Source organism: Lissotriton helveticus, chromosome 1_1 (assembly GCF_964261635.1).
Source record: "Lissotriton helveticus chromosome 1_1, aLisHel1.1, whole genome shotgun sequence".
In the NCBI taxonomy this organism is placed as follows: Eukaryota; Metazoa; Chordata; class Amphibia; order Caudata; family Salamandridae; genus Lissotriton; species Lissotriton helveticus.
The window spans coordinates 1,642,647,226-1,642,670,817 of NC_136057.1; the positions used below are offsets into that span (position 1 = coordinate 1,642,647,226).

Below are 23,592 nucleotides of genomic sequence, written 5' to 3' on the forward strand. Positions count from 1 at the left end.
CCATGTAATGTATGCTTTTTTCATTGCCTTTAGAGGTACTGACCACCAGAAACAAATTGGTGGCTGTTTTAGAATAGTGACTGTTTCAACAACAAAATAAACATTTGCATTTGGTTGTATGACATTACAACGTATGCTAATACATCGCATGCCATTACATCGCGGTTTTTACAATGCAAGTCGCTACAACGACTTGCGTTGGAGGGCGCTGGACTTAGGAGTAGTATAATTTACTATTCCAACTCCAGTCTACATACAGTAGGGAAGGTGTTGGATAGTAAATTATACTATTCCTTGTCCTAGAGCACCATCCAGCGCAAGTCGTTGTAACGACTTGCGTTCTAAAAACCGCAATGTAATGGCATCGCGATGTAACGACCGCGTTGTAAACTACGTTTCCCTTGCATTTGAAGAGCTGTCAGCAAGCCCCACTTCAGCACCAAAATATGCACACTCTGTAGCTATGAAAACTAGGATATTGCTCCCTCCTGTCCAAGCTTCGCAGAGTGTCTAGATCAATAGTCACATCAGGGCCACATGAAGTCTCCCGCCCCCTGGTTCCCCAAACATGCAAAATAATGCACAGACAACGTATTAGTTTGGGAAACAATTGCTGCAGGTTTATTTACATACAACATATGTAATGATGGTGGGTGAAGATTACGGGCGATCCCGGGCAGGCTGCCTTCTCGCCACCTGCCCGCCTGTTGAGCCAAACAGCACAGTGGCAAAGCACCCAACTGCTGTATTAATAAAATTATAACTACTGACACGCCCCCCTGTGGGGCGTGACTAGGCAAACCCCCGGTTGCACAGGCCCACAACCGCCCGAAGGACTACTGGGGCGCCAACACGAATTCCTGCACCTCCCATGAGGATACAGGTTAGGCTCTGGCACCCCTATGTGCCCGCTGAAGTACATCGTTTGCACCTCTCTTCTTCCGGATCGCCCAGTAACTCCGCTTAACTCCAACCTGCAACGATAAATGGACACATTAAAAACCTCCACCAATCCCCCCACACCAACACTCTGGGTTAGAGGTAAGGGAGGGAAAAGAGTGTCCCGAAGAGAACCGATGGCGTCCGGGGCGGCAAAGAGGCCCTCCAACGTGGTGCGGCAACCTAAGTACCCACGGAGGCCCCTCCCTGCCGCCCCCGGACGAGACTCGCGTCCAGCCGCCTCCTCAAACCAGTGAGGAGGGGAGGCTAACAACTTCCTGGGGGCGGGTCAGCCCTCCGTGACTATTGGCCCGCCCTCTCAATGGCCACTGCGTGGCCTCGGGCAGGCGCATAGTCACATCAGGGCCACATGAAGTCTCCCGCCCCCTGGTTCCCCAAACATGCAAAATAATGCACAGACAACGTATTAGTTTGGGAAACAATTGCTGCAGGTTTATTTACATACAACATATGTAATGATGGTGGGTGAAGATTACGGGCGATCCCGGGCAGGCTGCCTTCTCGCCACCTGCCCGCCTGTTGAGCCAAACAGCACAGTGGCAAAGCACCCAACTGCTGTATTAATAAAATTATAACTACTGACACGCCCCCCTGTGGGGCGTGACTAGGCAAACCCCCGGTTGCACAGGCCCACAACCGCCCGAAGGACTACTGGGGCGCCGACACGAATTCCTGCACCTCCCATGAGGATACAGGTTAGGCTCTGGCACCCCTATGTGCCCGCTGAAGTACATCGTTTGCACCTCTCTTCTTCCGGATCGCCCAGTAACTCCGCCACAGCCTGTGCGGTGGTACCCGCTGCCGCACAGGCCCCCCCACCACTGCTACTCCTCATTACCTGCAACCTCTGCTCATAAAACTTCTTAAAAAATTAGGAGGAACAGGTCAAAGCCTGCGGGCGTGAGATAACACCATCCTCCACGAGGTAACATTTGACCTCGTCCTGAAACATCTTGCGTTTGCTGGATCCCAGGCCCCTCCGTTGGGGGAAACCTTTCACGGCCCCCACCACTTTGATTTTAGGGAAACCTGAACCTTGCTCTGGAGAGCATTTAAACGGCTAAGAACAAGACCACAGCAACAAGGGAGCGGTGGACACTGTCCACCTCGAAGCGACCAGATACTGACATGAACATTACATGCCTGAAGTCACCCAGGCCCCTCTGCCCCTACTCTGCCGACACCCCGGGTGTTAAGGCTATCCAGCAAGGAGTAACCTAACTCGGTTACCTGAAGTCATACCCCTAACCTGGTTACCAGAAGTCATACTACCAGGAGAATGACAAAGGCTGAGGAGGGGCCAAACTGCTGAAGGTCCTTTGAATCAACAATAGGTGTTCCAGCACATGCCCAACAACTCAACCACATCCTTTCACCACGAGCGTCAGCAGGCTATACCCAGTAAGTAACTCCTGCTGTACGCCGTTCTCCGCAGACTTGGAGAAAGAGTGCTTATAATGACGCTTGTGCAGCTATACTCGAAAGAGCACAGGGGCATTGCAGGGATAAAACATATATACACGGGTATTAACAGCAGGCATCCCCTGCCCTCTCGGATTAGTCTGGAAGCGGCCTAGGCCACGCTACCTGTTGATAGCTTGTCTGAAGGATGACTAAGACCCCCGCAAGGGATTGCTGGGACAGGAACAAAGTGCCCCAGAACGATGCAGACCTGCAACATGACACGGCCGCTGACACCACAAGCCCTCTGAGAGTAGTCAGCAAGGACCCCAGGGGACAAATTCCCCTACAGCAATGGTGTAGACTGACCCAGGTCAGAAGGGATACCCATGAAAGAGCCCAAGAGACAAGGGGACCTCCCCTGCTGATAACATTCGTACAAAGCATCAGTAAACTATACCCAATGATGTACGACTACTGCCACAGCGCAGTTCTCAAACTTCAACTGAAACTGCTAGGTATACGCTGTGCAACAAAAGTCACGAAGGATGCATACGCCTCCTGCGGTGCGCGTAGCATCTATTGGGATAGAGCTTGCGAGGTAGACTGACATGTGATCTATAGTATTACCAAGGTAACAGCCGGGATCACAAGCCCCCCAGTTTAGCCAGACGGCTGCAAGTCCATGCTACCTCGAGGATAGCCTGTCTGATGACTTACGACCCTCATAAGGGATATGATAAACTAAACCCAGGTGGGGGGGGGGAGGGGGGCACCAGGTTGGTGACATGGAAAGTCAGGCCAGCTTCTCACTTTGGGAGGGGCATAAAGGAATTTATAGCCCTCAGGCAGCCAGTGTGTATAACACTGTGCGTGATTCCCGGAGTACTGGGATGACGTTATACCCAAAAAATAAACTTTGTGTCCTAGCTGCCCAACAGGATGCAAGAGCCCAATCACTGTACAAGCCCGCACTGACCCGCTGCAATGCTGTCAGGGGGGGGGGAGATCACAAAGCCCGGGAAGGGTGCCACGGTGCCAGGCCACCCTGTCTACTAACACACGGGGGGCGCAGGCCGCCGAAACCGCCCCCACACGACAGAGGTCAGATTTGGTGTACGGCCCGAGCCCTAGGGCGCCCCGGCCAGAAGAAGGCATAGGGTGGGGCCCAAAAGGTTCTTCTCTTAAAGGCACCTCCCAGCACTGCGGGCCCTCTCTCGTCTGAAGAGGAACTCAACATGAAAGAGGTCTCCTATACTAAGGGGGGGGGGGTGGGCCCAAAAGGTTCTTCTCTTAAAGACACCTCCCAGCACTGCGGGCCCTCTCTCGTCTGAAGAAGAACTCAACATGAAAGAGGTCTCCTATACTAAGGGGGGGGGGGGTGGGCTCACATTGTTAACCCAAGGAAGGAGTCAGCCAGGTACCGAGAGTGCACTCTCTCTACCATAAGCATGCGACATATATAAGCATGCGTCACATAACTCTATGTCACAGTGGACGAGAGCTTAGAGTGACTCCGCCGCCTACTGCATGAGAAAGGTGAAGTCGTGTGTCTTCAAGCTGACACGCAAGATTTCCCAACAAGGGACACTTCCACTGACACTACCTGACCTTTCCCCACCTTGGAGGCGGACCTACACTTCTAGTAATTCTACTTGCCCCGAGTGTGGAGGTATCTTCCCAGCAACCGGACAACTGTCAGGTGATCTTCTACCAGGGATAACTAGTAATCACATACCTTATCTAACCTCTTGCACCACTACGTGCTACTCAAGAAAAGACTGGTTACCTGACGCACCAGCGGCACTAACGCCTGCGTAACCAAACACTCCTGGGTAGGCCTGTCCACCAGCCACCAATAAGAAATTAAACATCAGAAGTGGCCCACATACCCAACCAACAAAATTTAAACATCAAAAGGCTGATCACCCAGGGCACAACAATAGCAAATGTTCGGTGCCTTACCGATGATAAAGCTCATGGGTGCCGACACTGGGAAAGGCCAGAGCGCCGCTTATAGGCTGGAGAAGTGTGAGAGACAAGTGGCAGAGCGCCGTGGATGCACTAGTGGTGCCCACCAGGGCAAGTGCTTAAGAGAGTTAGCAACTTGTATGCAAAGACTACTCTTAGTCTAGAAAATTGGGTGGGGGGGGGGGGCGGGGCATGCCCCAGCACACAGTGTGGAAGCAGGTGCCGGTGCAGCCAGGCCCAGGTAGCGACGAACTCGTTGTATGGACAAGACCAGGACCTGCGATGTTAATTTAACCCCATGGGAAGGAGAGGTCCCATGCCACTAATCTATGCTCTTCCACACTACTGCTGTTGTCTGTCTGCTTATCCACGGCTCCGGGATCTGACAGACAGCAATACTGTGCCAACAGTTAGGAGCACCTGCTGCTCCGTGGGATGTAGGGTCACCAGCCTGCAATGTTCCACTCATTTCGCTGAAAGGAGGGAACTGTTGAAACCTCAGCCTGAGGCTGAACTGCCAACGACGCACTAGAAGGGGGCAGTCCCTAGAGGACTCCCATGTAAAATTACTCAAGAAGTGATTCAACAGCTGGCAGAGAACTAAGAAATAATTCTATTGTAGGGCTGAAGACAATCCTGTATACTGATGGCCACCAAGCATCTATACTTCAAATAGCGCAGGGCCCATCATGCCTATCAGTGACCTCGAACACTTTGTCTGGGGGTTACTGGTGTGTAGTAAAGCTGAGATGCCAACCAGGATTAAATTAACCCCCCATCTAAATTGACACTAAGCTGCAGATGCGGAAACTTGCAGACAGAATATAATGCTTGCGACAGACCTGTAAGTGGTACCAAATTGGAAGACTATAGCAATAGTACGCAAGTGAGCCGAGCAAGAGCACCCTTAACTCGCGGGCTCGCAATCAGAGGATCAACTAATACTCTGTAAAGCTTGAGGGTATGGCACTACTAAACAGGTGGGGCATGATAGGATGTAGATACATAGAAGCAGGAATCGCTTCTGGAGTCTGTAATGAACCCCTCGCACCCTCCATCGTTGGTGTAACTGTCCTATTAAAATCCTGATGACGCTGGCAGGATATCCCATATTTTTCTTGGAATCGAGGGCCTGTCATCTGTCCCCTAAATGCCTCACATTGTAGTGGGATGGTTGGACAACTTATAGCAAGATACCCTTGTGGCCGGAAGTTGCACATTAACGTCAAATTCCCACTATGACGGGCTCTCAAACAGGAGCAAGTTGGCGTACCGAGGCAATGAAATTTGAGAAGTTTTCATAACGGCACATCCTACAAATAAACAAACCTGGTGACATTAGGCTTGAGCGCACACACCTGTTCCTAGGGATGTGAGAGGAAAGTACCACCGATGTGGGATGGTATTGTACTGCAGTAACAGGTATTGAAGGTGAGCACCGTCACGGCTGACACTCATTCAAAATCGCAAAGTGCCTTCCTTATAAATAGCTTGACAATTTCGAAACACACGTACAAGGGAACAAATACCAGGAAGGATATTTCAGCCAACCAGAAGTAACTTACATCTAATGTTTGTGTATTAGGCAAGTATTCGTTCCCAACTGGACGTAGGTGTGTTAGTAGTTTAGTTCCTCATCTGCACACTAAGAAAGACCCCTAGTAGATGAGATGTCGGGAGAATGAACAAGCAACTAGTGCACGTGATCGGCCTACCCTACTCGCTGAGATATGTAAGCCCACGAATAAAATTAATTATACACCGATTGGACTTAAGGATACCATGGCCCCATGGTGCTGGAAACAACAATTGGAGATGCGAACACAAAACAAAGTTACAGCCATAATGGCTTACCTCTCCCTGAAATATGCGTCGCCACGTGTTCAAACTGCCTAAGTCCCTTGTTAGTGCTACGAGATACATATGTCCGCCACTGCGCACGGATTAGGATAAGTAAACACACTGCGAAATCAATACCGAGTGTGAAAAGATGAAAGTCACTCAGATGGCCCTGAGGTAATATGGCCCAATGCTACTACTTATGAATGGACTCAAGCGACGAATTCGCGCCCGCAACAGTCTAACCGTCTCGCAGCATTGCGCAATGTCACGTTAAATTTAGATAAGTCACACGATAGGGCCTCGAGGTGCTATGGCACATAATACTGTACTCCAATTGTAAATACAGCCAAAACCACAAATTAGCACGTAGTCGGCTGAGCCCTCGCGCTCGAGTATCTAGTGCCACGTGCAAATTAAATCAGTCACACAATTGGGTCTAGATGTACTAAGGCCCAATCATACCATACCTCCTTGTAAATATGAACGACACAAACTAAACTGTGCACAGAATATGCTTACCCCTCGCGCTGAAAATGCCACGCAACGTGTTACATGAAGAATTAACACAAGTGGGCCGCGAGGTATTATGGCCCGATGATACTATGCTCCCACACATTTACGCGCGTAATGTGCTGAACCCCCGCGCTCACATCTAATGCCACGTGTAAATTAAATCAGACCTGCAATGAACAAATTAGCGCCCGTAAGGCTTATCCATCGCACTGGATTAAATATGGGCCCCATTAAACCATGGCGCACGGAAAGGCATATCCCTCCTGCTGCCAACGCCATGACACTTGTAAATCTGCATAAAACACCTCTTTTTGTGGCCACCGAGCGATTGCATCAATGCACTCAAATCTCATGCACAGGGCTCCCTCCTGAACCTGCCCCTCCTGCTTCGCCAGTATACTGACCTCCCGGAAGGGGGGTAGAAGCTGCTTGGCACCGCGAGGCGCCGGGGGTGCGGAACGGGCAAACAGGAAGCGATCTGAGCCTGCAATCGTGAAGAAATGGCACATTGAAAGCAGCCAACGCTCAGTGTTACTGCCAGGTCTCGAACCGGGGACCTTTCGCGTGTTAAGCGAACATGATGACCACTACACTACAGAAACGACCTTGCTGCTTGAAAGCGTCCCCACCAACTGATACTGCTGCATGAGGCCTGAAGCAGCGACCACCTGCAGTGTAGCCAACCCACCCGACCAGCTACCGATATTACGACACCCGGCTGCCCGTGCAACCAGCCGCCGAACACCCAGCCGCACCCGGCAGGTGAACCAGGCTTAACCCATCGCGCCACACACCACCAATTAAAGACAATCATTTACGTGTTCACAAGAACATGAATAGCGGCGTCATAGCCGCGACTCCCATCGATTCCGGGGCCCGATGCTCAATGCCGCCGGGTCCCGTAGTGGCACCGGAGCATGGGGGTGTGGAAATGTAGCTGTGAAAAATTACTTGTTTTCACCCAACGTGGGGCTCGCACCTATGGCCCTGAGATTAAGGGTCTCATGCTCCACCGACTGAGCTAGCCTGACGTGACAATAAAGCGGGGAATGGTAGTCGCACAGGTACCAAAGGAATTGCCGATATCCGGCCTGCGACATCAGCACGGGAGACAGCATACACTACTGACCCCAATGGCTGTCCGCCACGTGCAAAGCGTGATAAACAAATCCCCTGCCGAAACAAAATCTTAAACGGCACGCAAACCCGGACATGGCGACATCACACACCGCGACCGCCCACCACATGGCAAGCAACAGGGGAGGGGGGGGTGCTAGGTTATGCAACAAAATACTCGGTTTCAGCAAGCATAAAAGGCCAGAGAACGTCAAAGATTACCTGCCCCACACAAAATAACCGCCCACCATACGTGGTATATATCAATAGGATAAGCCATCGCATGTAAACAATACCATAAATGAAATAATCAATAACATGCATACAATGTCCAGCAATTTCCAATTACAGTATGGCTGTCGGCACACATCCCCCACCTACACAGAACAATGCGGTTCCAGGAATGTTTAGCGTTGCCCCGCCAAGATTATGCTCGGTGACCCCCTTTACCAACCATCTCCTCACAAAATAGACACAATCGCAAAGCCCCCAAAGATACACGACACTGTCGACAAGCTGCACTTCAACGAAGCGCGGCGTTCAATTGAGGCCCACACGGGGGCAATGGGGGGGGGGGGGGGGAGACGGGATTTCTAGGGACCATCAGAGTCCACTCACGGTCACTGCCTGAGTGACGAAGACGGCAAGCTCAAGGCCCGGGCCGCGACAATAGTATGCGCCCAGCACATGTGCTGACACCTAGTCCCCTCGCACTCTGGTACAGGCGGCAACCCGCCAGCGGAAGACATTCTCCCTCCTATGGGACCCAACTGAGGGCCAGTCGAGCTGCCCGGCTCACAAAGGATATAGGAGAGGGGGGAGGGAGGGAGGCACATCACCCCCAATGGCCAGCCAGACGGCCTCGTGGTCTAACCGGTCTCGCCCGCACCCAGCGAGAGAGTGCGGGAGGGGGGAAATAAAACCTTTGAAATTTTCCCACCTTGGGATAATTCTACAGCATTGGCAGGATTCGAACCCTGGTCTGTGAGGGCTGTACACACCAAAGGTACGAGACTTTCCTTTGAGCTATAGCTCATTGGTCTCGTCGCCGCGTCGTTTGCCGCCCCTGAAAGGAAGGAAAACCACTGCAAAAGTTGGCCCCCCCACCGCACGCAGTTAAGGCGGGGGGGGGGTCGGAGAGGGGAAGAAAGCGCCACCACAGAGGTAGGGCGAGGATCGGCCAACGCACCGGGTAGCCCGCATGGGGGCACTCCGGGACCGACGAAAATACCGGCCGGCCCGCTAAACCCCACCCGCCGTGAGGGGGGGGGCAAGGACGGAGACCACATCGGGAACCGGACGTCCCCCCCCACAGCAGCCCACGCGTAATGGGCCGCCTCGCCAGGCTCGCGACTCAAGGAGGAGCAGGCGGAGGGGAAGGGGGGGGAATTATAGGCCGGGCAAGGCCTTGCTCACCTTAAAAAGAGTGTCCCGAAGAGAACCGATGGCGTCCGGGGCGGCAAAGAGGCCCTCCAACGTGGTGCGGCAACCTAAGTACCCACGGAGGCCCCTCCCTGCCGCCCCCGGACGAGACTCGCGTCCAGCCGCCTCCTCAAACCAGTGAGGAGGGGAGGCTAACAACTTCCTGGGGGCGGGTCAGCCCTCCGTGACTATTGGCCCGCCCTCTCAATGGCCACTGCGTGGCCTCGGGCAGGCGCATTACAAGAGGGCCTTTCAGATCACTCTATTGACCCAAAAAGCTAACCCCGTGTCAGATGTGTCATTTTCGAACGTCCTGACTTTATAGGCAACAGCTATCTATATACCCAGTACCCTGGAAGTCCTCTCCAGGTCGCTATACAAAAATCGCAGAGTTGCCTCCCTCCAAAACTTGTTTATAAAATAGCAGATGTGAGACAACACTTCAGTTGTGGTCATTCTGAACTGGACCCAGTCAAGTCCAACATGAGCTCCTGCAAGTAACTTCAGACACCTGAGGAGGTCTCAAGAACATAGCATTTCAGAATGACCGCCAAAAATTAACACATGACTTTGAGTGCATCCCTCAGAGCTGAATGCAGCACACCAGAAGTGGCCTTCAAAAACTGACATAATGCACCATGGGTGGCCCCCACAATCGAACTCGCTATTTCAGATGTGTCCCCTGTAATAGGACACAATACAACAAAGGTGACCTCTGAAAATATTTGTGCCATTCCAAGTAAAGTACTGAGAGCTGCACCAGATTACCTGGATGGGACATCCGTGTCATGACACGTTTCTTCAGAACTTGTCGTAACATCACAAGTAAAGCCTTTAGAACATAAAACTATATGACTTTGCGCCACCGCTTCGTACCGTACAAGATGGAAGTCAGTGGGCGAGATATATTTGATATCCTGTAAAACGCAGGGTGGCAGAATTTCGGTATCACCGTGGGGAGAAAAACTGCAGTGTCATATCGAAGGACTAAGGGGCATATTACCAACCAATAGAGATAACTTTTGTCTCTAACTTGTTTAGAGACAAAAATTATCGCCGCACATCGGCGATTTTTATCGCAGATAAACCTTGCTATTAGCAAGGTTTATCGCAAATGCGATAAAAAACGGCCGCAATGCATGAATATCGCTGAAAAGTCAGCGATATTCATGCATTATCGAGCAAATGCTCTTAGCCATGTTATCCACCTCCCATTGGTTAACATGGCTAAGAACTGCTCAGGGCAGGTGTTAGCTTTTGGAGATATTCGCGCTTAGCGCGAATATCTCCAAAAGTTGGTAATAGGAGATAGCGATGTTAGCGACTGTTTCCAGTCGCTAACATCTTGGCACGCCCACTTTGCATGTCATTAGTGATAAATATCATTGACATGCAAAGCGGGGCCCAAGATGGTCGCTATCTCCTATTAGCTGTCGCTAACTGGTGTTAGCGACAGCTTGGTAATAGGGAGATAATTTTATCTCCGCTTTCTTGGCTTTTAAAGCCAAAAAAGCGGAGATAAACCCCCTTGATAATATGCCCCTCAGTTTTGTTTTCTATTTTGATGATAATTTCGGTTTTTTTAAACAGGGGTGTAATTTTGGTTTACTGTGGTTTTATATTGGAGACAATTTCTGTTTGTAATCCTGGATTTCCAGTGTGATCCTGTTCTATGTGATTCATGCAGATGGCTTCAGTAATGCTACCTGAAGAAATAAGCATCTCCTGCCAGGCACACCTGCACGAAGTGATATATAAAATCACAGAACATTGACTTCACTTGCTGTCAGCCTCAGGTAAAGAGTAAGCCTGGTGCACAAATTCCTTCTCCACTCACGGAGATTGCAGAGTTTTTCTCACTTTGCACTCCGCGTAGCGTGCGGAGTTCCGAAAAACTCTGCTCAGTGTAGGGAGCAGAGTTTTGTCCTCCCTCTCGCCAACGTTAAGTTCATGAGCGAGCAACATTTCTCAACGCGGGCGGTCGTGGATGGCTGCTACCACTCGCATTGAGAAGCCTTCCGTTCACGCTGAGTACGCTGAAGCTCCAGTAGAACATCTACTTGAGTTGCAGAAAAGAGCAACGCCCTCTTGCCCTGTGCATGGTGCTGCTCGTGCTGATTTTTGAGTGCCGGACAAACACCTGGTGCTATAAAATCAACGCAAATGGCACGACCCAACGCACTCCGCCACTTGAGGAACTCCGCGTAATGTGGCAGAGTTTTTGGGTCACTGGTTCCCAAAATTTGCCCAGGCCTAGTAGAGAGGGCAAAGCAAAGACTGCATGGTTGTGGAATCTGACCTCTCATTCTGGAGCCTGAGCAGGTCCTATGCACACCGCTTGGCTGTGGGAGAAAATAGGATCGCTTCAAAGTAGGGCAACTGCCAGGGCTTAATTTGAGCTAGTGGTTTCCGGTGCTCAGCACCGCCACTTAATCATCAACACCAGCGCTTTTCAGACTTGCAGTTCCGAAGTCAAAAGCTCTGGCCCTAACATCTCATCGTTCCCCATTGCAACAAGTGCTGCTGTGAGTCGCCCGTTTTGTCAATGTTTATCGAGTAATTTCCTGGAACGGCTAAATTCCTGCTTCCCATTTGCCTGTGACAAGACCACACGCACAGGAGAAGGGGAGCACAGCTCCACTGTCCGGCTCACACAGAAGAGGCGGTCAGCAGGAGAAGGGCGGCCCTTTCTGCACCACTGCCCTATGCTGGTTCAGCCATTAAGCTTCCTTTGTGGCTGCATCACAGCGCTGTATGCCCTCCTTCCTCGGGGTAGTGCTTTTAAGTTAGATTTCGTTCGTTTTTGTCTGGCTTTGGGCTAAGGTAACAAGGATTGAGTGCAGAAGAGACTGTCAGGCTGTATACAAAGTCAGCACTGCAAGGCCTGAGTCGCACATGCTGAATATTATGATATTTTTGTTGTTGTTGCGGTTTTACATAACGCAAATGTGACTGAAGATGATATGAGCATCAGTTACATTACACAAGGTCACATTTGTTTTTTTGGTATGAGAAAATGCAGTGATTTGCCCAGAATCACAGGACTTTGAACTGACCCTGAGGCTCTGTTATAACTTACTTGTCTCTTCCCTACTGCTCAGCCAGAGTGAGTGCTTGTGTACTTGATGATGTTTGGAATGTTGGATGTGTGTGATGTCACAGGATGCTTGGGGGTCTGGAGATGTGTGGAGTGGCACTTCCTTTAATTACAACAGGCTCGAACCTGGTTTGCCAGCACTGAAGTCTGCAGCTCTGGCCTTAAGGCCACATCCTTCCCCCTCTTTCATGGTTAGTAGTTGGTTCTGTTTTAGGCAGTGCTAACAGGAAAAATGGGCTGGTGCAAGCTGCCCTCTGATGAGAGCCCGGGCACTTATTTTACAAATTAACCACTGGTGCCACCTGCAATGTAAAGGCACAGCACTAGCACCGCGGTGTGTCACGTGTCACCAGGGCTGCAGTCAGTGTAATGGAAAATGACCATGGGTCCCAGGAAGACGCTTGCTCTGCAGTGGGAAAGCATCTACATATTCAGCAGTGATCTTGGCGGGTACTAGACTGGGTCTCGTCGCCTCTAGCAGAATGGAGACCAATTCTGGCCACAGCAAAAAAAGCTCAGTTGTGGGGACCCACGCGGTTCAGTGCCATCCCCTATGCTACTTTGTACATAAAATGCTCTCCTTCCTGGGAACACCCCGTTATATGCACGTGGATGACACACTAGGGGTTCTCCGCCTCTACGAGGTTCTGTCCGCCGCCCCAAAGGAGCGATCCCGGTTATTTCATCTTTGTTCACAATGCGCCGGTGGAAGGCCCAGCTGCACGAAACCTACCCCATATAAAACAGGGCTGCTAGTAGTGTCATCAGACAGGCATCATTAGTCTCCTGTGTTTGCCTGAAATCACAGGGACCTGTTGTACCCACCACGCCAGTAGCGCGACACCTGGCCAGGTTAATTGACACAGCCTGCCATTAAAAGCGTAAGTGACCCATGTCACCGACATCTGTTTTTGGCAACTCTAGCAGGCGCGGTTCGTCCATTGGGGCGTGGGGGCGTAGCCCCCCCTGCCCGAAGCCGCCCGCAGCCTCCTCGGCGTTTTTGAGTAAAGACTGTGACAATCATGTCAATGAATCAACATGACGTCAGACCGCCGGGCGGGTGTCATGTTGATTGATTGACATGATTGTACAGGCGGCAACACAAGTGCGCATGCGTGGGGACGGAGGGTGAATTTTTACCCGTGCCCATGCATGCGCACTTGTGTTTTTGCGGCGTTGCGCATGCCCATTAGGAGCCCTAATGGGCGTGCTGCGAGAGAGAAGGTACCTGTGCCCCTGGCGCCAGGATTGGCCAGGGTCGCTGTGAGCCTGTGACGTGTGGGGAGCAGAGCCCAGAGGTGGCGCGGACTGGGACCGGCAGCAAGGTAAGAGTGTGTGTTTTTATTTTATTTTAAAGTGTTTTGTGCGAGCGTGCGTGTATGCATTAATGTTTGGTGGAGAGTGTTGTGAATGGATGTGTTTGTGTGTATGCGTGTGTGAATACATTTCTTTGAGTGTTGTGTATGTGGGTCGGGAGGGGGGGGTCGCCGCCGGCCTGAGTGGCCTGGGGCCCACACTCGCAAATCAGTTTGCACCCTCACCACTGTAAAATGTCACCAGCCGCCCCTGAACTCTAGGTGTTAAGATCTTTTTCATCAGTAGCTGGTCCAGACTTTCATGCTAGCGTCACACACCCCGCGATCCAATCTGTGTTGGACCATGGACACTCCATCTGCTTGGCAGCTCCAGAGACTGCACTGGACCAACCTCAGTTGGAACCAAGTGCAGCAGCTGGGCTAGTAACCAACTCTCCTAGAAAGGCAGCAAGTCACCCGCTCTGCCTCAGCCCCACTGCCTTCCAGTGAGAAGCAGGCTTCTTTACAAAGCAGCTATCACTGTGCACAGGGCAGTGCATCAGGAGTCCCTGGAGCTTTTCGCAAATGAATGAATTATTCATCCACCTCTAGGGCACTATGCTCAGTAGATATGAAGGCAAGACCATACACACCCTCTGTGCCATGAAGCAAAGTTCATTTTAAATTCAGGAGAGGAATAAAAACAAACTATTTTAAGTCTGCTGGCTACGGCTAAGGTAGTATGTTTGCTACCTTGTCCCATGATGCTTCGGCGAACAAGTATTGATCAGAGGCCATTCTTTCGATTAGATGGCATCAGCACTTCTCAGCAGGGATTCAAATGCTATATGTTTGGTAGAACTGTACCAACAAGTCCCAGAAGCGCTGCTACATGTTTTTGGGACGCAGTACCAGCACTTGCTGCAGCTGCATCCTGGATCATAGGTTTAATTTGTTTAGGATTTCGTCATATTATGCTCCATCAAAAGCAAGCAAGGCCAAGACCATTGTGATCTCATAACATTCTGTGATATCACGTCACGATCTCGAGAGGGCTAAAGGCTGTTAGCCAGTTATTATCGTTGGATGTGGTTGGCTGGAGCTGCTGGCTTTCACCTGATCTAACTGACTAATATCCACCACTCAAATTACTTTCATATTTCACTATACTAATTAACATAACATGTGTAATTGTAAACCGCACGTTCACCTGGAGGCATCTTGGCGCTGAATAATAGATGTTTTATTGTTACCCAACTCAATGGTACTCATTTTATCGACCTCAGATGGATGAAAGGCTGAGTGGACCTGCCAGGATTTGAACCTGTGACCATGAGGTCGAACACCGGATCCTTCAGTGGATGCATTAGTCCACTTAGCCACCAGACCCGGCTTAACCACTAATCCTCTAGGGGTTCCGGAGTAGTGTGCTACTCGCCGAAAAAAGAGCTTCAACACCCCATCAGGGGTAACAAGCGCTATATAAATGCAAACCTCTTTCCCTCTTCAACCCCTCCGGTACCCTTCTGAATCCAAATAACTGCCTAACCTATCCACCATTCAAATTACTTTCATATTTTCACTATACTAATTCAACACTAATCCTTATAGGTTCCGGAGTAGCGTGCTACTCGCCGAAAAAGCGCTTTGACGCCTCGTCAGGGGTAGTAAGTGCTATATAAATGCAATTACAATACAATACAATATAATCCTTCGTGAGGACGTCTTTTTATTATGACAGTTTTTATAAGGAGCTCCAAACCACTGGTCATGTTGGACGAGTGCTTGCTCCACTACATCATCACAATCAATTAAAGAAATATACTTAAAAAAATATATGAGTGTATCCAGTGTTTAAATTGTGCCGTATTTGGCGATGCTAAGCAGCGGTATCTATTTCTAATTGATCAAAATCTACCACATAGTGGTGCTGTCTACCCCATTCTTCGAGCAGAGCATATTAGTGGCGCATTAAACCTATCAATACACTTTTCAAAAATATAATACTGCTTGCACACTCAGGCCATCCATACTGATTAAGCGGGCCTGGAATAGACTAATCTGTCACACTTGTAGCAGTTTGGGAGTTAGTAAGCTAATTCTGTCGCTGGCATTCAGCAGCAGTGACAGGAGCTGTGGGTGGTGCCAGCTGCCGTAGACTAAAGCGAAATACCTAGGGTCCTGGTCCGTAATATTTACTTTTATTTTTTACACAAATTAAGCACAGCAAGATGGCAAAGCCTCAGAAGGCGGTTTATAGAGCCTGAAGAATTGGCCTGAGGAGGTGGGGTAGAAAACTGATAATAGTGGCCTAACCAGAGGGCCCGGGGCATAGCAGTGGCTGTAGCAGTTATGACGCCAGTGGCGTAACAATAACCTCCAGTGCCCTAGTGCAGATGGGCCCCCGAGCTCTAGGGGACCCTCCTCCAGCAGTGTGCACGGGGTCTCAGAGCTCTTGAGTGGGTCAGAGGCATGAGGGGGCCCCTCCATGCACTTTGCAGGAGGGGCCACGCAATTTTCGTTACGCCACTGTATGACACACTCTGTTGTGCACTGTCAAATGTACAGACATATACACTGGGGGACATAGAGAGACTCGGACTGTGGAAAGCGAGGGCCACAGGCACTGGGAGACATTGACAGAGGAGCACCCCGAGCAGTGGAGACATGGGGAATAAGATCTAGCCACATGGAAGTAATCTGTTATAAAGAATGACAGTGTAGAAGTTGAAGGTTGTTTATTAACGTCTCATCACCACCACAGGAACACACACACACAGGCCTTGAGAGATATGGAGGTGTTATATCTTGCTTAGGTATTTATGCATCCCTTCTGTTACCTTGGCTCATAGCTGCTAAGCCAGTGTGAGTGTTCTGAGTGGAAAGATGGTGTGATGGAGCTTAACCGAATATTTGGGTGCCTGTGTGGTGAGGTGGGACAGTTGGAGTCTGGGCTGTGCAGCGGGCAGTCTGCTCCTGGTGGGACTGCTATACTTACATACCATCCTGCAACTAAGACTAATAAACACGCTCCAAAGATGCTCCTCGGCTACTTGCCCTTCATCACAAAAGAAGGGACCTAGATACTGGAAGACACGTAGAACAGAAGACAATGGCGACATAAAGCTAAACACGGGGAAGACTTGGGTAGAGACGGGGACCAAGGGAGGACACTACAGAGGCAGTGTCAAATACAAGACACTGAAAAGTACTAGGCAGGGAGACACACACTCTGAGTTGTGTGTTGTGGAGACATGAACATGTGGAATAATAAGGCATACACTGTAAGTGGGCACTGACAAAACGAGACATGAGGAGTAACAAGTACAGGCAAGACTTAAGCATGGGTGGCATAGGAACACTCAGACACAAAGAGACATGCAGAAACACATACACTGGGTGCATTGGTCGGTGTAACCAGCAACTGCCGGGGCAGGTAACCGTGGTGGGGCAGGCTGGGGTGGGGAGGAATGGGGGGGTCGACAGATGACAGAATAGGTAGAATTAAATAAATAAATGAAACCTATTCTGTCACCTGTAGACTTCTTCCCCACCCCGCCCGCTCCACTGCCCCACCGCGCTTTCCTGCACATGCAGCGACTGCAAGAAACTGTCACAGGAAGACAAAGAGGTAAGAACACACAGGAAGATGTTAAGAAAGGGACCATGGTCACTTAGGAGAGATAAATACGGGGAGAAAACACACCGGGAAAGGTCATTCTAAGGTGTGTTCTTGTAATATGGTGCTGTCCAGTGGTGGAGACCTACTTAACCTTATGAAGGCGTCTGTCTTGAAGATATAGACACAGCATGACTGCTGTACTGGCTGCAATGTAATGGTAGCGCTTCACACAAGACAATGGAGTAAAACAGAGGCAGGGCACAAGTCAACGGTACACACGCCGTCTACCCTGCAAAGAAGTTGAGCACTACTGAAAAATGCTGAATTCGCCCTGGTGCAATTTTCGGACTCCAGGACACATTCAGCAGTGCCTGCACATTGTCTGCTTTCGTTCCGAGCAGCAACGTACAGGCAGAGAGCGAGCTTTTGCTATTTCTGACTCCAGCTGGGCCCATCAGGCCTTCTTAAGTTAATTGAATCCTGGCTTCGAGCTATCTGGAGCTTCATACCAAGATGCAAATGCAATGGAAGGGAAAGAAAGCCATACAGCTTGTTATCACTTCACAAGTACTTGACAGGCATGCTTTTGACTTTGTTCAGTCCCTGTATATAAGAGATGAATTTTAAGAATGTCAGATGTGTTGGTCTGTCCAAGAATTTATACAGATAACAATTTAAGTACCACTCTTTTCTTGTATTTCTTTTATAGCGCTACTCATCCCAGTGCAGGGTGTCAGAGTGTTTTACATCAGAAGTACACATCATACACGGATATATTTGGACCGAAGGTTTTCATTCGTCACGCATTATGAAACAATCGAAAAGAAGGGAACCGCCTTACTGTTTGCATTCTGCAGCATACTAAAACAGTTAAAAGGCCCTTCGTTTACTCCACTTCTGGCAGTTATCAAAGCAAAACTTCTTCCGACTATTTCATATGGAAGTGTGGTCCATCACGGAAATAGTGCACCAATACTTGACAAAATACAAACACGAGTGTATAAAAGAGTACTCCATTTGCCATGTGATGCTTTGCCAGCTCAGGTACGCCTTGAATTTGGATTACAGCAACAACTACTTCGCAAAAGGTATGAGACAATTCAATTTTGGTACAAAATATGGCTGAATCGAGACCTAGAAATCAACTCGGCACTCTGGGAAGCCCTGCAAAATGATCCAAAGTCACATTAAGCAGGGTATCTCAATTCTTTATTGAAAATAACCAAGATGATAGATCTCTGGCAACGGAAACTACCCTGGACATCATTCCAGTTGATCATGAAAAAAGCGGCGAAAGCGCATTCATTAATCGAGGACAAAGCAATTTTAAGTCGATGTGCGCACGCATGGATGGTCTTACAAGCATACACGAGGTCAGCAGCATATCTGGCCCTTACTTTCCTGCCTCATCTGAAAACAAAGTATATGGAGCTGCATATGGGGAAACTGCCGTCCAATGCTGATCAACCGATGTGGAGGACTCCCGGGCCCAAAAATTGCAATCTATGTGGAGCATCAATGCAGGACTTTAGACATTTGATATGTATCTGCCTGGTGTTAGGGTGGTGCCACCGGGATTTGCTCAGGAGGAAGTTTAATGAAAAAGGTATTCATACCTGCAGAGCGGCAATATTAAAAAGTCTGGATTTAAAGGACCCACAATTAATTTGTCAAATAATTACATTTTTAACCCATTTTGAGAATTTAACGAAGGAATGATGTAGCAATGTTTGCGGATTTTGCTTCATGAAAAAAAAAAGCCTATCCTGTAAATTAAAATCAAATTTTAAATGCGGTATTAATTGTTTATATCTGATTTTTTATATAATAGCACATGAAGGTAATATATTTTATGCTTTGGAATATTGTAATGGTTTTAATTAACTACACAATAAAGAATTTCAATTCAATTCATAGACGGACAATAAATCATACAAGTGTGTAAATCAATTAACAGAATGTGTTACGTAAGAAATAAAGTTTACATGGTGTAGGAGTCACATGTACTACATAACACTGTGCTATAGTCAGGGCCACTGAAATTATGCGGCAGGAGAAGGTCAAATTATGTGGCAGGTTGAGTAAATAATGTGGCAAGAAAAGGCAACTTATGCAGCACCATTTGTGATAGTATTACTTGTTTCTTATGTAATTTTTAAACTTGTTAACACTGTCATGGCTTTCATTGCACCTCATTATTACCAGTGTAACAAACACATATGGTAATAAACTACAGAAAGGTGACCAGTCAACCTTTCCAAAGCGCATTTCACTGTGCGGTAACACATATCTCTGCGTTTCTACTAACCTTTGAACCATTCGAGCTAGAAACACATTTTTTTGTTAAAATCTGCAGATGATGGAGTATGCTGCAAATGTTGCAAATCTACAAATATGCGAAGATCGGTGCGGCCGCACAATCGCATAATTCCAGTGGCCCTGCCTATAGTAGGAGGATTACAATTTATGAACTGCAACTAACAAAAGGACCTCCGTGTTAAAAACAGTAATTCACTTACCTGTCTACATAAATGAAAAATATTGCCTCTGCATGTTACATGATGTGTTTTGCAGGGGACACATTAACCCTCTATGCTACTTTGAGTCAAACCTGGGACTAGACAAAACAAAGAGCTCTCCAGCAAATGCATTAACCAACAGAGTTATGTTACCATATTATTATTCCCCAAGGATTACAGGGCATACAAAGATCTCTGCAGCAGGTACCTTAACCCCCATACGATATTTTAAAATATAGACTTTGCAACCAATTAAGCAGAACAGATTTACTGTCATGTTTCTCCTTGTTGCCAATTTCTTTGTGGCAGAGTTTAAAATAAATAAATGTAGAAATTGAGGTCGACATTCTGCATCGGGTTACCTCACTTTTTTGGCACAACCCTGACGCAAAACCTATTTTGGGATTTACAGTGCTACACAAATCCTGTTTGTGTGGGAGTGTAGAAAAAAACAAAAAAGAACCGCTAGGCAAGCACATTGTGCTCCCTTGCATTGCCTTGCAATAGAGGCGTTACATGAGTGGTGCATGGGTGTTCCAGTGCATCCACCCATGTGTTTTGAGTACAAATAATGCACACAGTCTTCCTACGGCAGGCACACTAGCGTCCCCTGGGACAACTCTCGAGTTCTACTTCCCTGTCCAAGGATCATGATTATTCCCCATTTACATGAGGCAACATTCCAGGTAGGCCTTGCTAGTGAGTTCAAGTCTTAGAAGTTCCAAGACTGGCTTTGAGAAAGTCAAAACACACCTGCGCTGTAGCATGTCATTCAGAGCAAGTTGCCCCTGTTGCCTGGTGGCCCAGTATGTCCCACCCACTGTTGCTGGAGTGGCAATTTGGAGTGCCCTGGCATGTGTCTGTGGCCTGGTGGTGTGCAGAAATCGGGAGATGCTACAGTTGAGCCAGCAGGAGTCCACAAACTCCTCTGGATACGTGGTGAGCATTCCTGAATCAATCGGCAGGTCTTAGGTCCTCCTAGATTGTTGGGTAACTGAATCATTCCTCTTCACCTGTGGGTCATGGCCGACTTCTCCTTCACTGCTGCACGCTCCTACAGGGTGACAGCCCTCTCATTTCACCCCGGTCCTTTCCTGGTATACTGGGGTTGTAACAGTGCACACAGGGCCTCATCCCCTGTAGGTCATAGCACTGCCCAGGGCGATGGCCCTCACCTCAATACAGTGATGCACCAGGGTGACCGCCCTAAATCTTCCCTGCAGCCCTCACCAGGCATATAGGTTGCATGGGTAGCACAAAAGATTTTCTGATTTCACTATGTGCAATTCAGCAACTAGATGTAAATCTCTTTATATCTCAAATTTCATATCAAAGGTTAATGTCTTGAAAGCCAAGTGTTAAGTGCATCCTACATGTGGCCTAGATTCCTATTATACATGGTGCAACATTATAGCCTACTAAATCAAACACAATATAGAAATTTGCCTAAGATCACACAATTTGGTCAAGCTAGAAAGCCGGGATTGATCCTAGGTTTTCTGCTTTCAAGTTGTTTATTTCAGCTACTAGATGGACATCTCTTTATTTCTCCTGTTTTACATCAAAGGCTAATGCTTTGCCTTTCATTCTTGGCACATGAGGTTTTGGCGTGGGTGAATGGCAGAAGCCACATGCAAGCCAATTGTCATGTGCACCCTATTAATGGCCTTGGTACTTATTACACATCAAACAGTATAGTTGATTAAATCACACAAAAGAGTTATAAGCCTACCACTCATAGCTAAGCCCCAGTCAACTTCCACTTATTGCTGTACATGTATTGAAGTGCATAGACAGATGTTTATACGGTTTACTTGGCAACTTGAGCCGATCATTTAATGTCTAGTCAGTTCCACAGATTGATGCACACTTATCTGCCAACTTTTAAAAATAGAGTGTTCATTTCTCCTGTTGATCATGCTGCAACTGTTCCTTTTTTCACTTAATAATCGCCTTGCATAAACGTGCTTGCTCCTCCATAACCCAAATATTTACGTTTTGTTCAGAAGTATCTAAATCCATCACATCACAACAAAAGATGATGTCCAAACATTTGAAATTATGTGCTTTCTTTACCAGTTTCACTCAATAAATATTGAAGAGCTATTTTCCTTGAAAGTAAAACTAGCTGATTTTTTAGGAGCTCTGGAAATTCGAGAGCGCTGGATATGACTGTTAAAGTTTGCCAAGTTGTTACCCTGCAGGGTTAAGGCTGGCTTTGTTCTTTGCCCTTCCCACACCTACCTACTGCAGCAAAGTTGCTATGTTTGCGATGACCTGTATTATGACACAGTAACACAGAGTAGCTTTGTAGTTAAGTAGCTCTTATGTCTGGTAGACTGGTTTAATTTAAGTTATGGTATGTATGAATATATGAGATAAAATATCATGTGTGCTTACATAGGCTGGCTCCTTCCGGTTGGGGGTTACAGTGAATAGGCAAGCTCACAGGCCAGTGTTACTGTAAACAAGAAGGCCTTCTCCAGTGCACCATGTAGGCAGTGTGACATGTCTCGGATGTGCAAAGTTCTTATTAGTGAGTATAGTCTAATGTAGATTCTGATTACTGGCCCTAGTTTATTTTGTCTCTCGCTGTTCCTATATATCCCCACCTTGGTTGTTTTTCTCCGCAAATTAGCAATATTTTCTTGTGAAGGCCAATATTTTCATGAAAGTGATAGAATTGCATGAACCTTATTCTTGTGAGTTTACTTTATCACTATTTCCTTCTCGTCTTTGGATTCTGGGTGGCTTACACTTATATTGATGTGAAGCTGATACCTCTTACTATGAAATGTATGTTCCATTCTTTGATTCTTTCTGTGGGTATATTCTGGTTGTGCTGATTCCTGGAAGAATTGTCATGTTGCGCTGGTGAATGTATGTGAGGGTGGTTTCGAATTAGTTATACCAACAATAAGAACATAAGATGTTTTGCTGATAATTATGGAGGTGGAATTTGGGGGGGTTTAATTTGTAAAAACACAAATGGAGACACCCACACTTTTTCTTAGGGTCCAATTGCTGAATGCTAGGGCTGCCATAACCCTTTTCATTCACTGCCCTACGCTTGCTTAGTCATGCGGATTCTTTTTTCATCCACTTTCCTACCTTCATTATTGTTTTCTAATTTCTCTTTCTCCTCTCTTCTCTTTCTGTCTTTCTATCTTGCTTTGGGTCGTGGTCTGTTGGTGCAAAAAGAGCTACAATCTACAAAAATGAGTGGAGGTGCCCACCAAAGACACATTTAGTGGTGGGTAGGGCTGAGTAAGCATACGTCACATAGGAGAGTGGTCTCACCTCTAGAGGTTGCAGGCAGATAAAGTGAACACATTAACATGGAAATGTTCTGCATATGGAATATTATGCCTGGTGGAGTAGGCTGCTGGCGGAGTTTGTTTCTTTAATCCTTGGGTGAAGGACGTTTTACACTGACAAAAGTCTACATTGTATTATATGTAGCTTACAAAAGCATGCATCTTCTGCCTAAATCAGAAGTGTTTACATAAATACTTCTTGTCCCTTAACTTCATAATCCATATCACAATCTCTGCAAGAATGCTGGAGGATTTCCAAACACAGCAAGGACGGAGCTCACTTTGTGTCCCATGCCTTGGCCACTGATCTGTCTGACTAGTTTCAGCACCATTTTATGCAGTTTCTAGGGTTTCCCTCCAGCCAATGTACATACCTCAAGTTGTTCCAAATACAACTTTACAGTTCCAATCACATGAATTTTCCACAGTGGTGAAAGTTCGAGATGGTGCGACTGTGATTCTACCAAATCTGCATGGTACACATAGGTTTCTGCAGTAGTAGACTTTTAACTCAAAC

The 23,592-nt window shown here is 47.9% G+C and overlaps 1 protein-coding gene and 1 non-coding gene across 3 annotated transcripts in view; both read right to left on the reverse strand.

Moving 5' to 3' along the window:
- The window catches only part of AGAP2 (ArfGAP with GTPase domain, ankyrin repeat and PH domain 2), a 1,117,996-nt gene that overhangs the window by 1,045,099 nt on the left and 49,305 nt on the right, over positions 1–23,592 (reverse strand). The window lies entirely within an intron of this gene.
- TRNAV-AAC (transfer RNA valine (anticodon AAC)) lies at positions 7,217–7,289 on the reverse strand. Its single transcript has one exon. It is a non-coding gene; the product is annotated as a tRNA-Val (tRNA).